The sequence below is a fragment of the Phyllobates terribilis genome, unplaced genomic scaffold (assembly GCF_046119375.1).
Source record: "Phyllobates terribilis strain yellow unplaced genomic scaffold, ASM4611937v1 Scaffold_13__5_contigs__length_258822181, whole genome shotgun sequence".
Classification (NCBI taxonomy): Eukaryota; Metazoa; Chordata; class Amphibia; order Anura; family Dendrobatidae; genus Phyllobates; species Phyllobates terribilis.
Window position 1 is genome coordinate 93955522 of NW_027362773.1, and position 25293 is coordinate 93980814.

Below are 25293 nucleotides of genomic sequence, written 5' to 3' on the forward strand. Positions count from 1 at the left end.
CCTGGATTGTTGGAAAAAGAGTTAAAGACAACGGGTTTGAGGAGAGATACGTGGAAGGAGTTGGGAATCCTTAAGGTGGCCGGGAGTTTTAATTTGTAGGTCACTGGATTAATTTGCCTGAGGATTTCGAAAGGGCCGATGAAGCGAGGACCTAACTTGTAGGAGGGTATCTTGAGCCGTACATGTTTGGAGGAGAGCCAAACCTTGTCTCCCGGACGGAATTGAGGCGGATCCAGACGTCTCTTATCAGCATATCTCTTCATCCGCTCGGAGGACTGAAGAAGTGCGGACCTAGTACTCTCCCAAATGGTAGAAAACTCGCTGACAAGAGACTGCGCAGCAGGGTTGTCCACAGAGGCGGAGACGGGAAACAGAATCCGGGGGTGCTGGCCATAGACAATAAAGAACGGGGATTTGGAAGAGGATTCGCTCTCGTGGTTATTGTAAGAGAATTCGGCCCAAGGAAGGAGGTCCACCCAATCAGAATGGTGGGCATTAACAAAGTGCCGGAGATAGCTGGTAAGGATCTGATTGATCCGCTCCACTTGACCATTGGACTGAGGGTGGTAAGCGGAGGAGAAGTCCAGGGTGACGTCCAGCAGTTTACATGTGGCTCTCCAGAAGCGTGAGGTGAACTGAACCCCTCGATCCGACACGATGTGGAGGGGTAGGCCATGGAGACGGAAGATATGGCGGATAAAGTCCTTAGCCAGCTCAGGTGCAGACGGAAGACCAGGCAGGGGAATGAAGTGGGCCATTTTAGAAAAGCGGTCCGCGACCACCCAAATGACAGTACACCCGGCAGAGACAGGAAGATCGGTAATGAAGTCCATAGCGATGTGTTGCCACGGGGAAACAGGTATGGGAAGCGGCAGGAGATGACCAGCTGGTAAGTGTCTGGGAACTTTGTTGCGGCCACAAGATGAACAGGCAGAGACGAAGTCTACCACATCCTTACGCAGGGTAGACCACCAGTAATGCTGGGAAATGAGTAGGAAGGTCTTTTTTTGGCCGGCATGGCCAGCTAGTTTAGAAGAATGACCCCAGCGAAGAACCCTCTTACGGTCAGGAAGCGCCACGAACGTCTTGCCGGGTGGAAGACGAGTCAAATCCAAGGGGGCCACATTAATCACCTTGGAGGGGTCGATAATGTGCATAGGCTCCTCCTCTTGGTCGGAGGACAGGAAGGATCGGGACAAGGCATCAGCTTTGACATTTTTGTCCGCCGGGCGGAAATGAAGGATGAAATCGTAGCGGGCAAAAAACATAGACCACCGGGCCTGACGTGGATTAAGTCTCTGGGCATTTTGGAGATATGCCAGGTTCTTGTGATCCGTGTAGATGATCACCGGGTATAGAGCCCCTTCAAGCAGGTAACGCCACTCCTCCAGCGCCAATTTAACGGCTAACAGTTCTCGGTCTCCTATGGAGTAATTGCGCTCAGAGGAGGAGAAGATTTTAGAGAAAAAGCCGCAGGTTACCATCCTCCCGGATGAAGACTTTTGGGTGAGCACAGCTCCACGTAGATCCAGCTTGGAAAAGATCCTGGCGCCTTTAAGGCGATCAAATAACTCAGAGATGAGCGGAAGGGGGTATTTATTTTTAACCGTGATCTGATTGAGTCCTCTATAGTCAATACAGGGGCGAAGCGAGCCATCTTTTTTTTTGACAAAGAAGAATCCGGCTCCAGCCGGGGAAGTAGACTTCCGGATGAATCCCCTGGCCAGATTCTCCTCTATGTACTCAGACATGGCCCGGGTTTCAGCCGCAGACAACGAATAAATACGCCCACGGGGTGGAGTGGCGCCGGGTACCAGGTCGATCGGGCAATCATATGGCCTATGAGGTGGCAATGTCTCTGCTTCCTTTTTACCGAAGACATCAGCATAGGGCCAGTAAGGAGCCGGAAGACCGGGTAAATTAGCTGGGGTAGGTGGAGGACGAACCGGACGAACCGGAACCAGGCAGGTCTTATGGCAGGCCGGCCCCCCCCGGAGTACTTCACCGGAATGCCAGTTCAACACGGGTTCATGTGTCTGGAGCCAAGGTAGACCTAGCAATAGGGAGTGGGAGAGTCCGGACAACACATGGAAGGAGATTACCTCAGAGTGCAGCATTCCCACCTGCAGGGTTATCGGTTCCGTGACGAGCAGGATGGTCACCGGAAGGAGTCTTCCATCCACGGAGGCGACTGACAAAGGTTCAGCCAGAGACTTGGTGGGAATACGGTATTTCTCAACCAGGGACTGGGAGATGAGGTTTCCAGCGGATCCAGAGTCCAGGTGGGCAAGTTCAAAGTGACGGTTCTCTCCCCAGGAGATAGATACAGACAAAGTCAGGGTTGGAGAGGACTTATTTTTGTCTAGGGCGACCTCTCCGAGCGGTCCTAGACACTGGAGTTTCCCGGCCTCTCCGGGCAGGAACGAATCAGGTGCTCCTTACTGCCACAATAGAAGCAGCTCTCCTCGGCTCGGCGTGACTCTTGGCGAGATTTGACCATCTTGGTCTGGTCGATCTGCATGGACTCGGGTGAGTGCGCCCGGGGAGTGACAGAAGAGGAGACAGGTTTCTGGAAAGTAGGAGCTAGGCGGGGAAACCTTCTCTCACGGGTGGTCATTTTGGTACGTTCTTGAATCCGGATGTCAATCCGGGTAGCCAGCGACACCAGGTCATCCAGGGTGGTAGGAATGTCCCAACCGGCGAGCTCATCTTTAATCCGACGGGAAAGACCCTCCCAGAACACGGACACCAGGGCCTCATTATCCCAGGCAAGCTCAGAAGCGAGGGTGCGGAACCGTATGGCATATTGGCCCACGGTGAGACTCCCTTGGCGGAGACGTAGCAAAGAGGAGGCAGATGAGGTCTTTCGTCCCGGTTCATCGAAGACTCTTCAGAAAGCAGTGAGGAAAGACGACAGGTCGAACACCAGGGGGTCCCCTCTCTCCCACAGGGGGTTAAGCCATGCCAGTGCCTCCCCAGCGAGATAGGACATGATGAATGTCACTTTGGCCCGGTCGGAGATAAACTGGTGGGCCAAGAGTTCAAAGTGCAGGGTGCACTGGTTTATGAAGCCCCGAGCTTGAGCGGGGTCGCCTCCGAAGCGAGGAGGTGCAGAAAGCCGGGGTCCGAGTCAGGATGCCATGGTATTGGTGGGCAGCGGCGCTGCCGGGCTGCGAGTCGTGACACTAGCGGTAGTTGCTGGTGGAGCAGTCAGAGTGTCCAGGCGGGAGTTGACATTAAGCAGGTGGTTCAGGATGGACTCTTGCTGGGATCTCTGACGGGAGACTTCATGGTATAGGTCAGAGAGCGAGGGGGCTTGGGTGCCACCGGGTTCCATGGCCCGAGCAAACTGTAACGGGTCTGGGAGGTGGAACCTCTGAGCAACTATACAAAGGGGCAGTCCTTGTAAGGAAGCGGGTGGCTCCCAGGGAAGGCGGGCAGGTAGTCACGGCAAGTGACAGCGACAGTCTCTGGGTAGAAGGGCAGGAAGTCACGGCAAGTGACGGGGACAGTCTCTTGACAGGCGGATGGTCACGGCAAGTGACAGCAGGGTAAGAGTCTCTAGACAGGCTAGCAGGCAGGTAGCAGGTGAGCGCTCCCAGGTGAGCGGGCAAGAGTCTCTGGACAGGCAGGTGGTCACAGCAAGTGACGGCTAAGCCTCCAGGTAGGCTAGCAGGCAGGTAGCAGGTGAGCGCTCCCAGGTGAGCGGGCAAGAGTCTCTGGACAGGCAGGTGGTCACAGCAAGTGACGGCTAAGCCTCCAGGTAGGCTAGCAGGTAGGTAGCAGGTAAGCGCTCCCAGGTGAGCGAGTAAGAGTCTCCGGACAGGCAGGCAGGTATCTGGCAGGTACTTCCTGGTCCGCAGGTGGACTGATCCATAGACAGACTGGCAGGTGCTGGTAGGCAGACTGTCGGACCACAGGAGAGCAGGCAGGTAAGCAGATATCAGGCAGGTATCAGGCAGGAATCTGGCAGGTGACTGGCAGGTAACTGGTAACGGGACCTGAGGGCTGAAGCAGAGTTGAGAGGCTTTGCAACAACATTGCTCGGGTACCTCCATTTTGGAGGAGGTGACCCATATATGGTGAGGTCCTCCGGCCATTGGCCAGGGACTCCTTAGGACGGCGCGCGGCCCCTTTAAGAGAGGGGGAGCGCGCACGCGCGCGCCCTAAGCACAGAGGCCGGGAAGCAGCACGCGCTGCCAGCAGAGCGGGAGGAAGCCGCCGGGCACAGAGCGGAAAGGTGAGGGGAACGGCGTCCCTGCCTAGCAGTAGGCAGGGACGCCGACGCTACACCCTGTATGGTTGCACCAATGATATGTCCGCCCCTGTGTGCCAGAGCCTCATTACAATATGCCATTTATAATACTGGTGCCTTCCTATGTGGCAGAGGGATTATTGATTGAACCCCTGCAGGCACCAGGGCAACTGCTGCAAAGTGCAATGCTGGAGCGCTCACTGTGACCGTTTACTACACTGTTTAAACCTTTAGCCATCCCCTTTGTGCAGTGAAGCAGGAACGGCTGCTGAACGCCGGTGTAATTCCAGAGGAAAGCTGCAGGTGGCTGCTGCAGGAGTAATTTGGCATTACAGCTTTGCAGCACTACTTTTTTCTGCGGCTCTCAACTCTAACGGGAGTTCGTGCAGGGAACCCACGTCTATAAGGTTTATATGACCTAATAGTGCATACGTTTCCCCTTCCATTCCTATGGCTATCACAACACTGAGCACTGGTGGACACAGAGAAAAGAGGTCCCTGTGCAAAAACAATACAGTCATGGCCAAAAGTTTTGAGAATGACACCAAAATTATATTTTCACGTGATCTGCTGGCCTCTGGTTTTTATTAGTGTTTGTCTGATGTTTATATCACATACAGAAATATAATTGCAATCATATTATGAGAACCAATAGGTTATATTGACAGTTAGAATGAGTTAATGCAGCAAGTCAATATTTGCAGTGTTGCCCCTTCTTCTTCAAGACCTCTGTAATTCTCCCTGGCATGCTCTCAATCAACTTTTGGACCAAATCCTGACTGATAGCAGTCCATTCTTGCATAATCAATGCTTGCATTTTGCCAGAATTTGTTGGTTTTTGTTTGTCCACCCGTCTCTTGATGATTGACCACAAGTTCTCAATGGGATTAAGATCTGGGGAGTTTCCAGGCCATGGACCCAAAATCTCTATGTTTTGTTCCATGAGCCATTTAGTTATCACCTTTGCTTTATGGCAAGGTGCTCCATCATGCTGGAAAAGGCATTGTTGGGCGCCAAACTGCTCTTGGACGGTTGGGAGAAGTTGCTCTTGGAGGACATTCTGGTACCATTCTTTATTCATGGCTGTGTTTTTAGGCAAGACTGTGAGCGAGCCGATTCCCTTGGCTGAGAAGCAACCCCACACATGAATGGTTTCAGGATGCTTTACAGTTGGCATGAGACAAGACTGGTGGTAGCGCTCACCTCTTCTTCTCCGAATAAGCTGTTTTCCAGATGTCCCAAACAATCGAAAAGGGGATTCATCAGAGAAAATGACTTTGCCCCAGTCCTCAGCAGTCCACTCCCTGTACCTTTTGCAGAATATCAGTCGGTCCCTGATGTTTTTTCTGGAGAGAAGTGGCTTCTTTGCTGCCCTCCTTGAAACCAGCCCTTGCTCAAAGAGTCTCCGCCTCACAGTGCGTGCAGAAGCACTCACACCAGCCTGCTGCCATTCCTGAGCAAGCTCGGCACTGCTGGTAGTCCGATCCCGCAGCTGAAACAGTTTTAAGATACGGTCCTGGCGCTTGCTGGTCTTTCTTGGGCGCCCTGGAGCCTTTTTGACAACAATGGAAGCTCTCTCCTTGAAGTTCTTGATGATGCGATAGATTGTTGACTGAGGTGCAATCTTTGTAGCTGCGATACTCTTCCCTGTTAGGCCATTTTTGTGCAGTGCAATGATGGCTGCACGTGTTTCTTTAGAGATAACCATGGTTAACTGAAGAGAAACAATGATACCAAGAACCAGCCTCCTTTTAAAGTGTCCAGTGATGTCATTCTTACTTAATCATGACTGATTGATCGCCAGCCCTGTCCTCATCAACACGCACACCTGTGTTAATGGATCAATCACTAAAACGATGTTAGCTGCTCCTTTTAAGGCAGGACTGCAATGATGTTGAAATGTGTTTTGGGGGTTAAAGTTCATTTTCTGGGCAAATATTGACTTTGCAAGTACAGTAATTGCTGTTCAGCTGATCACTCTTTGACATTCAGGAGTATATGCAAATTGCCATTACAAAAAATGAAGCAGTAAACTTTGGAAAAATTACTATTTGTCTCATTCTCAATACTTTTGGCCATGACTGTATATGGGCCCTTTGCAGTCCAATAGCTCCTCATAAGGCACATTTCCAACAAGTAGAGTCTGATGAGCCCCAGTGCAGGATTTAGATTGAGCCCCTCCCCATCCTAATATATATGTCCTCCATCCTGGTATATATGTCCCTCATCCTGATATATATATGCCCTCCATCTTGGTATATGTTCTTCATCCTGGTCCCATCTTGGTATATATATCCCCAATGCTGGTATAGTTCCCTTATTCTGGGCCCCATCCTGGTATATACAGTACAGACCAAAAGTTTGGACACACCTTCTCATTTAAAGATTTTTCTGTATTTTCATGACTATGAAAATTGTACATTCACACTGAAGGCATCAAAACTATGAATTAACACATGTGGAATTATATACTTAACAAAAAAGTGTGAAACAACTGAAAATATGTCTTATATTCTAGGTTCTTCAAAGTAGCCACCTTTTGCTTTGATGACTGCTTTGCACACTCTTGGCATTCTCTTGATGAGCTTCAGGAGGTAGTCACCGGAAATGGTTTTCACTTCACAGGTGTGCCCTGTCAGATTTAATAAGTGGGATTTCTTGCCTTATAAATGAGGTTGGGACCATCAGTTGTGTTGTGCAGAATTCTGGTGGATACACAGCTGATAGTCCTACTGAATAGACTGTTAGAATTTGTATTATGGCAAGAAAAAAGCAGTTAAGTAAAGAAAAACGAGTGGCCATCATTACTTTAAGAAATGAAGGTCAGTCAGTGCGAAAAATTGGGAAAACTTTGAAAGTGTCCCCAAGTGCAGTTGCAAAAACCATCAAGCGCTACAAAGAAACTGGCTCACATGAGGACCGCCCCAGGAAAGGAAGACCAAGAGTCACCTCTGCTTCTGAGGATAAGTTTATCCGAGTCACCAGCCTCAGAAATCGCAGGTTAACAGGAGCTCAGATTAGAGACCAGGTCAATGCCACACAGAGTTCTAGCAGGAGACACATCTCTTCAATAACTGTTAAGAGGAGACTTTGTGCAGCAGGCCTTCATGGTAAAATAGCTGCTAGGAAACCACTGCTAAGTACAGGCAACAAGCAGAAGAGACTTGTTTGGGCTAAAGAACACAAGGAATGGACATTAGACCAGTGGAAATCTGTGCTTTGGTCTGATGAGTCCAAATTTGAGATCTTTGGTTCCAACCACCGTGTCTTTGTGCGACGCAGAAAAGGTGAACGGATGGACTCTACATGTCTGGGTCCCACCGTGAAGCATGGAGGAGGAGGTGTGATGGTGTGGGGGTGCTTTGCTGGTGACACTGTTGAAGACTTATTCAAAATTGAAGGCATACTGAACCAGCATGGCTACCACAGCATCTTGCAGCGGCATGCTATTCCATCCGGTTTGTGTTTAGTTGGACCATCATTTATTTTTCAACAGGACAATGACCCCAAACACACCTCCAGGCTGTGTAAGGGCTATTTGACCAAGAAGGAGAGTGATGGGGTGCTACGCCAGATGACCTGGCCTCCACAGTCACCAGACCTGAACCCAATCGAGATGGTTTGGGGTGAGCTGGACCGCAGAGTGAAGGCAAAAGGGCCAACAAGTGCTAAGCATCTCTGGGAACTCCCTCAAGATTGTTGGAAGACCATTTCCGGTGGCTACCTCTTGAAGCTCATCAAGAGAATGCCAAGAGTGTACAAAGCAGTCATCAAAGCAAAAGGTGGCTACTTTGAAGAACCTAGAATGTAAGACATATTTTCAGTTGTTTCACACTATTTTGTTAAGTATATAATTCCACATGTGTTAATTCATAGTTTTGATGCCTTCAGTGTGAATGTACAATTTTCATAGTCATGAAAATACAGAAAAATATTTAAATGAGATTGTGTTTCCAAACTTTTGGTCTGTACTGTATATATCCCCCATCCTGGTATATATATCCCCCATTCATCCTGGTATATATATATCCCCCATCCTGGTATGTCTCCTGTTCTGTCACTGTTCTTTAATATATAGAAAAAAAATAAACCATTATGCTCACCAGGGCGAACAAAGAAGTCATGGGGCCCCATGGCAGAAGTATAGTGCAATCCCCATAGTCCTCCGTATAGCATAATGCACTCCACATAGTCCTCCATATGGTATAATACACAGCCCATAGTCCTCTTTATAGTATACTTAACAGCCCATAGTCCTCCATATAGTATAATGCACAGCCCATAGTCATCTATATAGTATAATGCACAGCCCATTGTCATCCATGTAGTATAATGCACAGCGCATAGTCATCTATATAGTATAATGCACAGCCCATAGTCACCCATATAGTATAATGCACAGTCCACAGTCATCCATGTAGTATAATGCACAGCCCATTGTCATCAATGTAGTATAATGCACAGCCCATAGTCATCCATATAGTATAATGCACAGCCCATAGTCATCCATATAGTATAATGCACAGCCCATTGTCATCAATGTAGTATAATGCACAGCCCATAGTCATCCATATAGTATAATGCACAGCCCATTGTCATCAATGTAGTATAATGCACAGTCCATAGTCATCTATATAGTATAATGCACAGCCCATTGTCATCAATGTAGTATAATGCACAGCCCATAGTCATCCATATAGTATAATGCACAGCCCATAGTCATCCATATAGTATAATGCACAGCCCATTGTCATCAATGTAGTATAATGCACAGCCCATAGTCATCCATATAGTATAATGCACAGCCCATAGTCATCCATATAGTATAATGCACAGAGCATAGTTATACATGTAGTATAATGCACAGCCCATAGTCATCCATATAGTAAAATGCACAGCCCATAGTCATCCATATAGTATAATGCACAGCCCATAGTCATCCATATAGTATAATGCACAGCCCATTGTCATCAATGTAGTATAATGCAGTCCATAGTCATCTATATAGTATAATGCACAGCCCATTGTCATCAATGTAGTATAATGCACAGCCCATAGTCATCCATATAGTATAATGCACAGCCCATAGTCATCCATATAGTATAATGCACAGCCCATTGTCATCAATGTAGTATAATGCAGTCCATAGTCATCTATATAGTATAATGCACAGCCCATTGTCATCAATGTAGTAAAATGCACAGCCCATAGTCATCCATATAGTATAATGCACAGCCCATAGTCATCCATATAGTATAATGCACAGCCCATTGTCATCAATGTAGTATAATGCAGTCCATAGTCATCTATATAGTATAATGCACAGCCCATTGTCATCAATGTAGTATAATGCACAGCCCATAGTCATCCATATAGTATAATGCACAGCCCATTGTCATCAATGTAGTATAATGCACAGCCCATAGTCATCCATATAGTATAATGCACAGCCCATAGTCATCCATATAGTATAATGCACAGCCCATAGTCCTCCATATAGTATAATGCACAGAGCATAGTTATACATGTAGTATAATGCACAGCCCATAGTCATCCATATAGTAAAATGCACAGCCCATAGTCATCCATATAGTATAATGCACAGCCCATAGTCATCCATGTAGTATAATGCACAGCCCATAGTCATACAGTGGTGGCCAAAAGTATTGGCACCCCTGCAATTCTGTCAGATAATACTCAGTTTCTTCCTGAAAATGATTGCAATCACAAATTCTTTGGTATTATTATCTTCATATAATTTGTCTTCAATGAAAAAACACTAAAAGAATTGTCCTAAAGCCAAATTGGATATAATTCCACACCAAACCTAAAAAAAGAGGGTGGACAAAAGTATTGGCACCCTTTGAAAAATCATGTGATGCTTCTCTAATTTGTGTAATTAACAGCACCTGTAACTTACCTGTGGCACCTAACAGGTGTTGGCAATAACTAAATCACACTTACAGCCAGTTAACATGGATTAAAGTTGACTCAACCTCTGTCCTGTGTCCTTGTGTGTACCACATTGAGCATGGAGAATAGAAAGAAGACCAAAGAACTGTCTGAGGACTTGAGAAACCAAATTGTAAGGAAGCATGAGCAATCTCAAGGCTACAAGTCCATCTCCAAAGACCTGAATGTTCCTGTGTCTTCCGTGCGCAGTGTCATCAAGAAGTTTAAAGCCCATGGCACTGTGGCTAACCTCCCTAGATGTGGACGGAAAAGAAAAATTGACAAGAGATTTCAACGCAAGAGCAAGATTGTGCGGATGGTGGATAAAGAACCTCGACTAACATCCAAACAAGTTCAAGCTGCCCTGCAGTCCGAGGGTACAACAGTGTCAACCCGTACTATCCGTCGGCGTCTGAATGAAAAGAGACTGTATGGTAGGATACCCAGGAAGACCCCACTTCTTACCCCGAGACATAAAAAAGCCAGGCTGGAGTTTGCCAAAACTTACCTGAGAAAGCCGAAAACGTTTTGGAAGAATGTTCTCTGGTCAGATGAGACAAAAGTAGAGCTTTTTGGTAAAAAGCATCAACATAGAGTGTACAGGGAAAAAAAAGAGGCATTCAAAGAAAAGAACACGGTCCCTACAGTCAAACATGGCGGAGGTTCCCTGATGTTTTGGGGTTGCTTTGCTGCCTCTGGCACTGGACTGCTTGACCGTGTGCATGGCATTATGAAGTCTGAAGACTACCAACAAATTTTGCAGCATAATGTAGGGCCCAGTGTGAGAAAGCTGGGTCTCCCTCAGAGGTCATGGGTCTTCCAGCAGGACAATGACCCAAAACACACTTCCAAAAGCACTATAAAATGGTTTGAGAGAAAGCACTGGAGACTTCTAAGGTGGCCAGCAATGAGTCCAGACCTGAATCCCATAGAACACCTGTGGAGAGATCTCAAAATGGCAGTTTGGAGAAGGCACCCTTCAAATATCAGGGACCTGGAGCAGTTTGCCAAAGAAGAATGGTCTACAATTCCAGCAGAGCATTGTAAGAAACTCATTGATGGTTACCGGAAGCGGTTGTTTGCAGTTATTTTGGCTAAAAGTTGTGCAACCAAGTATTAGGCTGAGGGTGCCAATACTTTTGTCTGGCCCATTTTTGGAGTTTTGTGTGTGTGAAATGATCAATAATTAGATTTTTGCTTCATTCTCTTTTGTGTTTTTTCCTTGCAAGCAAATTAAATGAAGATAATAATACAAATAAACGGTAGGAGGCGCTGGTAGGCTGGTCACTGATAAGCAGCGAATCAAGGGACACAAACCACAATGTGTCAATGGGGTAGTACCAATACAAATAGGGGTATAATTCGCGCTTGGGTAGTGGGTAGAGGGAAAATGGGGAGTTACCAACGTGGGGGCGTAACTGAGGACTAGTCGTAGATTGGATAAAATAAATTAAGCTTTATTTGAAAAAATAGATAAAACCAGTTAAAAGTGATAAAAGTGATAAAATCTCTGATCAGAGGTCAGTATATCTAGAGAATAGGAGTAACGTATTATTTTGATAGAAGATGGTCCTTAATGTGGTCCAGAGGTGTAAGAACCTGTGGAAAAAGGGTAAGGGAGGTTAGTTTAGTGGGATATTGGATAAGGTCAGGATGAGATAAATGGTGACCAATGTACCTGTAGTAGGGTCCTAGTTCTTATTGGTGAATAAGTATCAGGGACTATCTGTTAGGTAGGTGCTCTTATTCCATGGTGGGAGAATCTACAGGACAAATTAAGAGGTATAAAGGATAAATTAAGGTAGAGAGATGCGTAAAGTAAGTAAATTCTCTGTACCTACTGTAATCCGGGCGGATATTAGTTTCGGGTAAGAAGAGGTCCAGAGGCCTAGGCTTCCTGGAAACCTGGTGTCCTGGGTTGTCTTTTTAGTCTACCTGCAGCGAAGGTAGAGGGTGGGTGGAAAACGATCTTTGCCCTAGTAGGGGCTATAAATAAGTAGTGGATATTTACCTGATGGTGCAGGTGTGTTCCATTAGGTCACCTGTAGCAGTCCAGGGAAGTCCGGTGGGTCTGTTACAGTGGTGACCCTGTACGTCCTGGTGGTGTGATAATTGTACCTGTAGTGAGGTGAGTCACATGGGTCAGGTGAGGCAAGATGTCAACCAACCAAGGTATGAGAATCCTACTATGTATACCTTGTCAGGGAAGTTTGTAGCACGGTGGTTCCCCTAGGTCCTAGAGCCGGTCGTGGCCAGATAGGAGAAAATATTGGTAGGGGTAGTCTTAACGTATAGATAGGCCTGGTTCTAGGAGGGAAGCGGCCGGTTAGTCAATGCAGGGTAAAGCTGTGCAAAGTAGACGGAGCGGTCGCAGCATCCAGTTACTCACAGTTGGGGAAGTCTGCGTGGATCTGAGTCAGATAGTTGTCCCAGGGACGGGGGCGTCCTGTCGGCAGGTACCGTGACTGTATCCGGAGCGAGAGCGGAGTCCCGGCCGGAGACTTCCGCTCCTCGCGTGATCTCGGATAGGGAGAGCGCGCGCTTCCTGCAGAAAGCACGCGAGACTAGTGTGACGCGCTGACACGTGACACACAGGATGCAGCGGTCTCTTAGCGCTAGTGAGCTGGGATAGGGCGGGTCCTACGCGTTTCGAAAGATTCGTCTTTCTTCCTCAGGGATAGTCCTACCCAGCATCAGTGCCCTTATATACTCTAGTCAGGAGTGGTCTTGATGACTGCCTGTCAGTCATGTGTATGTTTTCTAAGCACACACAGGTCTGTCAGTCATTAAATGCAAACAGCTCGATGTCACTGTTTAACCCTTTGGGTTTAAGGGTGTTTAGTTGAAATATCCACTTACTTTCTGTTCTGGACATAGTTTTAATAAAATTACCAGATCTCCAGTGTGTAGGTACAATCTGGATACCTGTAATTTGGGTCCCATTTATGCATCCATTATGTTTTTCCATGTAATGCTTGGAGAGCGGGTGTTCCTTATATTTGTTTTTTATGTTCCTTAGATGTTCGTTTATTCTGACATTCATAGGTCTTTTAGTACGCCCTACATACATCTTTTGGAAAGGGCATGTCAGACCATATATTACTCCTGTACTTGTGCAGGTGATAAAGTCCTTAATGGGGTATGTTTCAGTTCCATGGCTGACAGTACTTTGTTTGCAGGTTTTAACCATTCTGCACATTTTACATTTTTTACATGGAAAAAAACCTTTAATTTTTTGTTTAAAGGGGGTATATATTTGATTGCTAACTGAAAAATTATTTGTTGTTGGTGCTAATATGTTTCTTAAATTCCGTGCCTTTTTATATATAAATTGGGGATTGACATGTATCTGATCTCCAATTATTTTGTCATCCCTGAGTATGTGCCAATGTTTCCCCACAATTTTCCTGAATAGATGGATATTGGAACAATATGGTGTGATGATCGGAATGTTAAGTTGTTCCCTATCATACTGTGATTTTTTATTGGTTTTTCTGGATGGGTTCAAAAGGGTTTCCCGTGGTATTTGAGCTACGGAATCTACTATTTCATTAAGAAATTTAGCATCATAGCCTTTCTCAAGGAACTTTCTTGTCAGTTGATCAGCCTCTTTTCTGAAATCGGGATTTGTCGAGCAATTTCTGTGTATTCGTATGTACTGGCTACGAGGTACATTGAGTAGCCAGTTAGGTAGGTGACAGCTGTCCAGTGGTATATATCCGTTTGCGTCTGTGGGTTTATAATAGGTACGTTATTTATATCCTGTAGGAACTTCTCAAGGGAAGAGTGATCATTCTTCCCTTGAGAAGTTCCTACAGGATATAAATAACAATAACTACTTCCTACAGTTTACATCTACCACCAGCACCAAAACCATTAACTTTTTGGATTTAAATATTTATATTGAAGACAATCATATCCGGACACGTACCTATTATAAACCCACAGACGCAAACGGATATATACCACTGGACAGCTGTCACCTACCTAACTGGCTACTCAATGTACCTCGTAGCCAGTACATACGAATACACAGAAATTGCTCGACAAATCCCGATTTCAGAAAAGAGGCTGATCAACTGACAAGAAAGTTCCTTGAGAAAGGCTATGATGCTAAATTTCTTAATGAAATAGTAGATTCCGTAGCTCAAATACCACGGGAAACCCTTTTGAACCCATCCAGAAAAACCAATAAAAAATCACAGTATGATAGGGAACAACTTAACATTCCGATCATCACACCATATTGTTCCAATATCCATCTATTCAGGAAAATTGTGGGGAAACATTGGCACATACTCAGGGATGACAAAATAATTGGAGATCAGATACATGTCAATCCCCAATTTATATATAAAAAGGCACGGAATTTAAGAAACATATTAGCACCAACAACAAATAATTTTTCAGTTAGCAATCAAATATATACCCCCTTTAAACAAAAAATTAAAGGTTTTTTTCCATGTAAAAAATGTAAAATGTGCAGAATGGTTAAAACCTGCAAACAAAGTACTGTCAGCCATGGAACTGAAACATACCCCATTAAGGACTTTATCACCTGCACAAGTACAGGAGTAATATATGGTCTGACATGCCCTTTCCAAAAGATGTATGTAGGGCGTACTAAAAGACCTATGAATGTCAGAATAAACGAACATCTAAGGAACATAAAAAACAAATATAAGGAACACCCGCTCTCCAAGCATTACATGGAAAAACATAATGGATGCATAAATGGGACCCAAATTACAGGTATCCAGATTGTACCTACACACTGGAGATCTGGTAATTTTATTAAAACTATGTCCAGAACAGAAAGTAAGTGGATATTTCAACTAAACACCCTTAAACCCAAAGGGTTAAACAGTGACATCGAGCTGTTTGCATTTAATGACTGACAGACCTGTGTGTGCTTAGAAAACATACACATGACTGACAGGCAGTCATCAAGACCACTCCTGACTAGAGTATATAAGGGCACTGATGCTGGGTAGGACTATCCCTGAGGAAGAAAGACGAATCTTTCGAAACGCGTAGGACCCGCCCTATCCCAGCTCACTAGCGCTAAGAGACCGCTGCATCCTGTGTGTCACGTGTCAGCGCGTCACACTAGTCTCGCGTGCTTTCTGCAGGAAGCGCGCGCTCTCCCTATCCGAGATCACGCGAGGAGCGGAAGTCTCCGGCCGGGACTCCGCTCTCGCTCCGGATACAGTCACGGTACCTGCCGACAGGACGCCCCCGTCCCTGGGACAACTATCTGACTCAGATCCACGCAGACTTCCCCAACTGTGAGTAACTGGATGCTGCGACCGCTCCGTCTACTTTGCACAGCTTTACCCTGCATTGACTAACCGGCCGCTTCCCTCCTAGAACCAGGCCTATCTATACGTTAAGACTACCCCTACCAATATTTTCTCCTATCTGGCCACGACCGGCTCTAGGACCTAGGGGAACCACCGTGCTACAAACTTCCCTGACAAGGTATACATAGTAGGATTCTCATACCTTGGTTGGTTGACATCTTGCCTCACCTGACCCATGTGACTCACCTCACTACAGGTACAATTATCACACCACCAGGACGTACAGGGTCACCACTGTAACAGACCCACCGGACTTCCCTGGACTGCTACAGGTGACCTAATGGAACACACCTGCACCATCAGGTAAATATCCACTACTTATTTATAGCCCCTACTAGGGCAAAGATCGTTTTCCACCCACCCTCTACCTTCGCTGCAGGTAGACTAAAAAGACAACCCAGGACACCAGGTTTCCAGGAAGCCTAGGCCTCTGGACCTCTTCTTACCCGAAACTAATATCCGCCCGGATTACAGTAGGTACAGAGAATTTACTTACTTTACGCATCTCTCTACCTTAATTTATCCTTTATACCTCTTAATTTGTCCTGTAGATTCTCCCACCATGGAATAAGAGCACCTACCTAACAGATAGTCCCTGATACTTATTCACCAATAAGAACTAGGACCCTACTACAGGTACATTGGTCACCATTTATCTCATCCTGACCTTATCCAATATCCCACTAAACTAACCTCCCTTACCCTTTTTCCACAGGTTCTTACACCTCTGGACCACATTAAGGACCATCTTCTATCAAAATAATACGTTACTCCTATTCTCTAGATATACTGACCTCTGATCAGAGATTTTATCACTTTTATCACTTTTAACTGGTTTTATCTATTTTTTCAAATAAAGCTTAATTTATTTTATCCAATCTACGACTAGTCCTCAGTTACGCCCCCACGTTGGTAACTCCCCATTTTCCCTCTACCCACTACCCAAGCGCGAAGATAATAATACCAAAGAATTTGTGATTGCAATCATTTTCAGGAAGAAACTGAGTATTATCTGACAGAATATCAGGGGTGCCAATACTTTTGGCCACCACTGTACATGTAGTATACTGCACAGCCATAGTCATCCATATAGTATAATGCACAGCCCATAGTCATACATGTAGTATAATGCATAGCCCATAGTCATACATGTAGTATAATGCACAGCCCATAGTCATACATGTAGTATAATGCACAGCCCATAGTCATCCATATAGTATAATGCACATCCCACAGTCATCCATGTAGTATAATGCACAGCCCACAGTCATCCATATAGTATAATGCACAGCCCACAGTCATCCATATAGTATAATGCACAGCCCATAGTCATCCATATAGTATAATGCACAGCCCATAGTCATACATGTAGTATAATGCACAGCCCATAGTCATTGATATAGTATAATGCACAGCCCATAGTCATCCATATAGTATAATGCACAGCCCATAGTCATCCATATAGTATAATGCACAGCCCACAGTCGTCCATGTAGTATAATCCACAGTCATCCATGTAGTATAATGCACAGCCTATAGTCATCCATATAGTATAATGCACACCCCATAGTCATCAATGTAATATAATGCACAGCCCATAGTCATCAATGTAGTATAATGCACAGCCCATAGTCATCCATATAGTATAATGCACAGCTCATAGTCATCCATATACTATAATGCACAGAGCATAGTCATACATGTAGTATAATGCACAGCCCATAGTCATCCATATAGTATAATGCACAGCCCATAGTCATCAATATAGTATAATGCACAGTCCATAGTCATCCATATAGTATAATGCACAGCCCATAGTCATACATGTAGTATAATGCACAGCCCATAGTCATTGATATAGTATAATGCACAGCCCATAGTCATCCATATACTATAATGTACAGCCCATAGTCATCCATATAGTATAATGCACAGCCCATAGTCATCCATATAGTATAATGCACAGCCCACAGTCATCCATGTAGTATAATCCACAGTCATCCATGTAGTATAATGCACAGCCTATAGTCATCCATATAGTATAATGCACACCCCATAGTCATCAATGTAGTATAATGCACAGCCCATAGTCATCCATATAGTATAATGCACAGCTCATAGTCATCCATATACTATAATGCACAGAGCATAGTCATACATGTAGTATAATGCACAGCCCATAGTCATCCATATAGTATAATGCACAGCCCATAGTCATCCATATAGTATAATGCACAGCCCATAGTCATCCATGTAGTATAATGCACAGCCCATAGACATACATGTAGTATACTGCACAGCCCATAGTCATCCATCTAATGTAACACACAGTTCATAGTCATCCATATAGTATAATGCACAGCCCATAGTCATACATGTAGTATAATGCATAGCCCATAGTCATACATGTAGTATAATGCACAGCCCATAGTCATACATGTAGTAAAATGCACAGCCCATAGTCATCCATATAGTATAATGCACAGCCCACAGTCATCCATATAGTATAATGCACAGCCCACAGTCATCCATATAGTATAATGCACAGCCCATAGTCATCCATATAGTATAATGCACAGCCCATAGTCATACATGTAGTATAATGCATAGCCCATAGTCATACATGTAGTATAATGCACAGCCCATAGTCATACATGTAGTATAATGCATAGCCCATAGTCATACATGTAATATAATACACAGCCCATAGTCACCCATGTAGTATAATGCACAGCCCATAGTCATCCATATAGTATAATGCACAGCCCATAGTCATACATGTAGTATAATGCATAGCCCATAGTCATCCATGTAGTATAATGCACAGCCTACAGTCATTCATGTAGTATAATGCACAACCCATAGTCATCCATATAGTATAATGCACAGCCCATAGTCATCCATATAGTATAATGCACAGCCCATAGTCATACATGTAGTATAATGCACAGCCCATAGTCATTGATATAGTATAATGCACAGCCCATAGTCATCCATATACTATAATGTACAGCCCATAGTCATCCATATAGTATAATGCACAGCCCATAGTCATCCATATAGTATAATGCACAGCCCACCGTCATCCATGTAGTATAATCCACAGTCATCCATGTAGTATAATGCACAGCCTATAGTCATCCATATAGTATAATGCACACCCCATAGTCATACATGTAGTATAATGCACAGCCCATCGTCATCCATATAGTATGATGCACAGCCCATAGTCATACATGTAGTATAATGCACAACCCATAGTCATCCATATAGTATAATGCACAGCCCATAGTCATCCATATAGTATAATGTACAGCCCATAGTCATCCATATAGTATAATGCACAGCCCATAGTCATCCATATAGTATAATGCACAGCCCATAGTCATCCATATAGTATAATGCACAGCCCATAGTCATCCATATAGTATAATGCAGAGCCCACAGTCATCCATGTAGTATAATGCGCAGCCCACAGTCATCCATGTAGTATAATGCACAGCCCATTGTGATCCATATAGTATAATGCACAGCCCATAGTCATAGATGTAGTATAATGCACATCCCATAGTCATCCATATAGTATAATGCACAGCCCATAGTCATAGATGTAGTATAATGCACAGCCCATAGTCATCCATGTAGTATAATGCACAGCCCATAGTCATAGATGTAGTATAATGCACAGCCCATAGTCATCCATGTAGTATAATGGACAGCCCATAGTCATCTATATAGTATAATGCACAGCCCATAGTCATCCATATAGTATAATGCACAGCCCATAGTCATCCATGTAGTATAATGCACAGCCCATAGTCATCCATGTAGTATAATGCACAGCCCATAGTCATCCATATACTATAATGTACAGCCCTTAGTCATTCATATAGTATAATGCACAGCCCATAGTCATCCATATACTATAATGTACAGCCCTTAGTCATTTATATAGTATAATGCACAGCCCATAGTCATCCATATAGTGTAATGCACAGCCCATAGTCATCCATATAGTATAATGCACAGTCCACAGTCATCCATGTAGTATAATGCACAGCCCACAGTCATCCATGTAGTGTAATGTACAGCCCATAGTCATCCTTATAGTATAATGCACAGCCCACAGTCATCCATGTAGTGTAATGTACAGCCCATAGTCATCCATGTAGTATAATGCACAGCCCACAGTCATCCATGTAGTGTAATGTACAGCCCATAGTCATCCATATAGTATAATGCACAGCCCATAGTCATCCATATAGTGTAATGCACAGCCCATAGTCATCCATATAGTATAATGCACAGTCCACAGTCATCCATGTAGTATAATGCACAGCCCACAGTCATCCATGTAGTGTAATGTACAGCCCATAGTCATCCATATAGTATAATGCACAGCCCACAGTCATCCATGTAGTGTAATGTACAGCCCATAGTCATCCATGTAGTATAATGCACAGCCCATAGTCATCCATATAGTATAATGCACAGCCCATAGTCCTCCATATAGTATAATGCACAGCCCATAGTCCTACATGTAGTATAATGCACAGCCCATAGTCATCCATATAGTATAATGTACAGCCCTTAGTCATTTATATAGTATAATGCACAGCCCATAGTCATCCATATAGTGTAATGCACAGCCCATAGTCATCCATATAGTATAATGCACAGTCCACAGTCATCCATGTAGTATAATGCACAGCCCACAGTCATCCATGTAGTGTAATGCACAGTCCACAGTCATCCATGTAGTATAATGCACAGCCCATAGTCATCCATATAGTGTAATGCACAGCCCATAGTCATCCATATAGTATAATGCACAGTCCACAGTCATCCATGTAGTATAATGCACAGCCCACAGTCATCCATGTAGTGTAATGCACAGTCCACAGTCATCCATGTAGTATAATGCACAGCCCATAGTCATCCATATAGTATAATGCACAGCCCATAGTCATCCATATAGTATAATGCACAGTCCACAGTCATCCATATAGTGTAATGCACAGCCCATAGTCATCCATATAGTATAATGCACAGTCCACAGTCATCCATGTAGTATAATGCACAGCCCATAGTCATCCATATAGTATAATGCACAGCCCATAGTCCTCCATATAGTATAATGCACAGCCCATAGTCATACATGTAGTATAATGCACAGCCCATAGTCATCCATATAGTATAATGCACAGCCCACAGTCATCCATGTAGTATAATGCACAGCCCATAGTCCTCCATATAGTATAATGTACAGCCCATAGTCATCCATATAGTATAATGTACAGCCCATAGTCATCCATATAGTATAATGCACAGCCCATAGTCATCCATATAGTATAATGCACAGCCCATAGTCCTCCATATAGTATAATGCACAGCCCATAGTCATCCATATAGTATAATGCACAGCCCATAGTCATCCATATAGTATAATGCACAGCCCATAGTCATCCATGTAGTATAATGCACAGCCCATTGTCATCCATATAGTATAATGCACAGCCCATAGTCACCCATGTAGTATAATGCACAGCCTATAGTCATCCATATAGTATAATGCACAGCCCATAGTCCTCCATATAGTATAATGTACAGCCCATAGTCATCCATATAGTATAATGCACAGCCCATAGTCATACATGTTGTATAATGCACAGCCCATAGTCATCCATATAGTATAATGCACAGCCCATTGTCATCCATATAGTATAATGCACAGCCCATAGTCATCCATATAGTATAATGCACAGCACACAGTCATCCATGTAGTATAATGCACAGCCCATAATGATCCATATAGTATAATGCACAGCCCATAGTCATAGATGTAGTATAATGCACAGACCATAGTCATCCATGTAGTATAATGCACAGCCCATAGTCATCCATATAGTATAATGCACAGCCCATAGTCATAGATGTAGTATAATGCACAGCCCATAGTCATCCATGTAGTATAATGCACAGCCCATAGTCATCCATGTCGTATAATGCACAGCTCATAGTCCTCCATGTAGTATAATGCACAGCCCATAGTCATCCATATAGTATAATGCACAGCCCACAGTCATCCATATAGTATAATGCACAGCCCATAGTCATCCATATAGTATAATGCACAGCCCACAGTCATCCATATAGTATAATGCACAGCCCATAGTCATAGATGTAGTATAATGCACAGCCCATAGTCCTCCATGTAGTATAATGCACAGCCCATAGTCATCCATACAGTATAATTCTCAGCCCATAGTCCATATATGTAATATAATGCACAGCCCATTGTGATCTATGTAGTATTATGGCCACTGTCTACTCATTGATTTAAAAAAAAAAATCATCTTCCCTCCACTCCCTTCGCTGCGCAGCGTCCTCTCCTGAAGCCGGCAGCTGACGTGCAGGCGATGGGAGCGCATGACATCACTGCCTTGCGCCCCAGTTACTTGCACGCCGACGTCAGCTGCTGGCCTCTGATTGGTCCGAGGACACGCATCCAGCTGAAGTATTTGTTGGCACTGGTGGACCCCTCACCTGCTGGGCCTGCTGGGCTGCGACCACGGTGGTTACACCTTCCCCTGCTTTGGAGGGGAAAGTGGCCCCTTATCTCTAGGGCTCCGATGCGGCAGCACATGTTACACCAATGACATGTCCGCTCCTGATACTGAGTGAGACCTGCACTACTGTTCCTCCTGATTTTGCTGGACTAACACTGGCAGAGCAGTGGGAGAAAGCAAACACAGGGCAGTGCAGTGTTACTCTGGATGGAATCTAAATGACTACAACTCTGGGAAATTTTTGGAAATTTATTTTTTTCCATTTTTTTAGGAGAAAATGTTTTGACGGATTTTTTCTTTCTTCCTTTGAACATTAAATCTCACACTCTGTTTGCCTTTTGCTTGTGATGTGCTCTGGATCTCTCTCCTCACTGGCTCCTGCAGTGTTTGTTACGTCTGCCCTATTTATTTTACCATGTACCTGTCCACTGACATCTCTCCTACAGAGAGGCCAAAACAGTTTTCTGAGCAAACCGTCACATTCCACAGGATGATGGACGCTGGAGCAACTCCACAGACATCTCCTGTCTGGAAACCATACAAGCCTTTTAAAAAGCTAAAAAAAAAAAAATCATACCCAAAACAAAATAACTAAAAACAATGAGGACATTCATCAGAGCCGCAGCCGCTTCATTCAATTACCCCCATTATTGCTGCTGCATGCTCGGCTTTCCAGTCTATAAACGGCACCAAGAACAATCAGCGTACAATTCTATTGATCTACCACGAAGCTTTGCTGATTACAACATAATTCTCCAGCAGAAGCGTAAAAATCGCTGGTTGATTAATAAATGGGACAAGAAAATAATAAATAAATGCGCCACAAAACCCCACAAGGTAAATGTTATGTAAAGTTATGGGGCTTGCACACTTAGACTAATCGCAACAAATAGAATAACAGAAACAAACTAAAAAAATAAAAAAAATAAATAAAAAACAGAAAAAAAATCAGAGAAAAGGCAAACTAGAGAAGAAAAAAGAAGCAAGCACTAGAACAGAAAGGGCATAAAATAAGGAAAAGTGATATATATAATTATGAAAATAAAAGAAAACCTGGATAATAATGAGAATATTGTACACCAGGGTTGATATATACGACTGAGCTGAAGGGCACCTATATGGCGGCTCATCCCTACAACAGTACGAGTGGAATTCACCAAGGCTGGGGTTTCATATGCCAGTCTTGACTGAAAAGCCACTGGAATAGGAGACGGCAAATTTATTAAGAGGGGAACACCTGCTAATAAATTTGCATCCTTGGGCAATCCACGCACCGCAAACCAAGATGAACACCCGCTATGAGCTGGAGTGGTATCCCGCTATAATTTATGCCAAGCTCAGGTGTTAGTTATAGTGAGTCACAGAACTTACACTAACTATGGGTTACCAAAATTTTTGCGGCTTTAATATGCCAGAAAACTGGTATAAATACTTTGCTCATTTCTCTCTGATGTTTGTCATCTGAAGAAGCACAGTAGGGCACCATATCATTTGCTGGGTACCAGTTTATATAAAGTATCTCAGGGGTTTTACTAAACTGAAAACCATCCGTGTATATGAGGCTGAGGGCGCAACATGAAGTTCTAGGTTCAAATACAAAATCTGTAACAAGCCCCCCCACCTACTGTTCACCATTTGTAATCTATTTAAAGGGATTGTCCAGTGGGGGAACTAGAGTCTGATGGGCCCAGTGCAAAATTTGGACCTGGGACCCCACCTGTTGTGTAGATGTATAATCCCTTGTAGGGTTCTAAATCCTATAAACACATATGTGTTGCCCTCCCTCCACCCCCATAATGTAATAATGTCCTTCATTCCGTACTAATGTCACCCATCCTGGGCCCCTTACTGGTATAATGTCCTCCATCTTGGGCCCCTTACTGGTATAATGTCCTCCATCCTGGGCACCTTCCAGTAATAATGTTGCCCACCCTGTGCCCCTTCCAGTAATAATGTCCAATATCGTGGGCCCCTTCCTGGTATAATGTCCCCCGTCCTGCCTTGATGTCCCTTATCCTGAGCCCCTTCCTGTAATTATGTTCATATCCTTTCCCCCTTCCTGGTATAATGTCCCCCATCCATGCCCCTTCCTGATATAATGTCCTCCATTCTGGGCTCCTTCCTGGTATAATGTCCTCCATCCTGTGCCCCTTCCAGTAATAATGTTCCCTATCCTGTGCCCCTTCCAGTAATAATGTCCCCCATCCTGTGCCCCTTCCAGTAATACTGTTGCCCATCCTGTGCCCCTTCCAGTAATAGCATTCAATATCGTGGGGCCCTACCTGGTATAATGTCCCACATACTTGCCCCTTCCTGGTATAATGTCCCGCATCCTTGCCCCTTCCAGGTATAATGTCCCCCATCCTTTCCTCTTCCTGGTATAATGTCCCCATCCTTGCCCCTTCCAGGTATAATGTCCCCCATCCTTTCCTCTTCCTGGTATAATGTCCCCATCCTTGCCCCTTCCTGGTATAATGTCTCCGATACTGGGTCCCTTCCAGTAATAATGGAGGAATTTTTAATTCTATTGTTTATTGCTCATTGCCATGGTTGTCTGCCATCTCTGCAATCTGTCAGAGGTGGCCAGGTTCCTAGGCAAACAGTGTTTGCTTGAAGACTGTTTGCCTTAAAGGTTGAAAGCGCTGCTCTGAAGTGGACTCGATCCAGACAGCTTCAGAGTCACTGCTCTTTTCTGTTGATAGCAGCATTAGAGAGCGCACAGTTCAGACCAGTGGCAGGGGAGGCAGGGAAGTCTGTCTCTCAACAAAGAACTTGAGTAAACCCCTTTAAGCAGCAGAAGAGCTTTTGGGCCCCTCAGATACCAGGACCGAGTGCAACTTTTATATCTGTACACCACCACATGAGTCCTATAGCTGTGATATCTACCATAAGTATTAAAAAAATTTAAAAAAAAGAATAAAAATTGGGAAACTCCAAAAAAAAACACCAAAAAAAACATGTATATTTGATTATCAGGCCGGTTTCATCTAGTCAGCTCCGGATCTATTAACGGGGCAAAAGGAGATAAAGAAAGATAGAAAAAAAAAGAGAAAAAATTCTAAAAGGCGTAAAGCATGTAAAAAAAATAAAAATAAAAATGTATAAGAACCCCTGTGTGGTAATGAGATAATGTACTGTAAGTCTATAATGACTG

The 25293-nt window shown here is 44.3% G+C and overlaps 1 protein-coding gene across 4 annotated transcripts in view; it reads right to left on the reverse strand.

Annotated features, from left to right (window-relative positions):
• The window catches only part of GAS2 (growth arrest specific 2), a 204183-nt gene that overhangs the window by 171747 nt on the left and 7143 nt on the right, over window positions 1-25293 (reverse strand). The gene's annotated exons all lie outside the window — the stretch shown is intronic.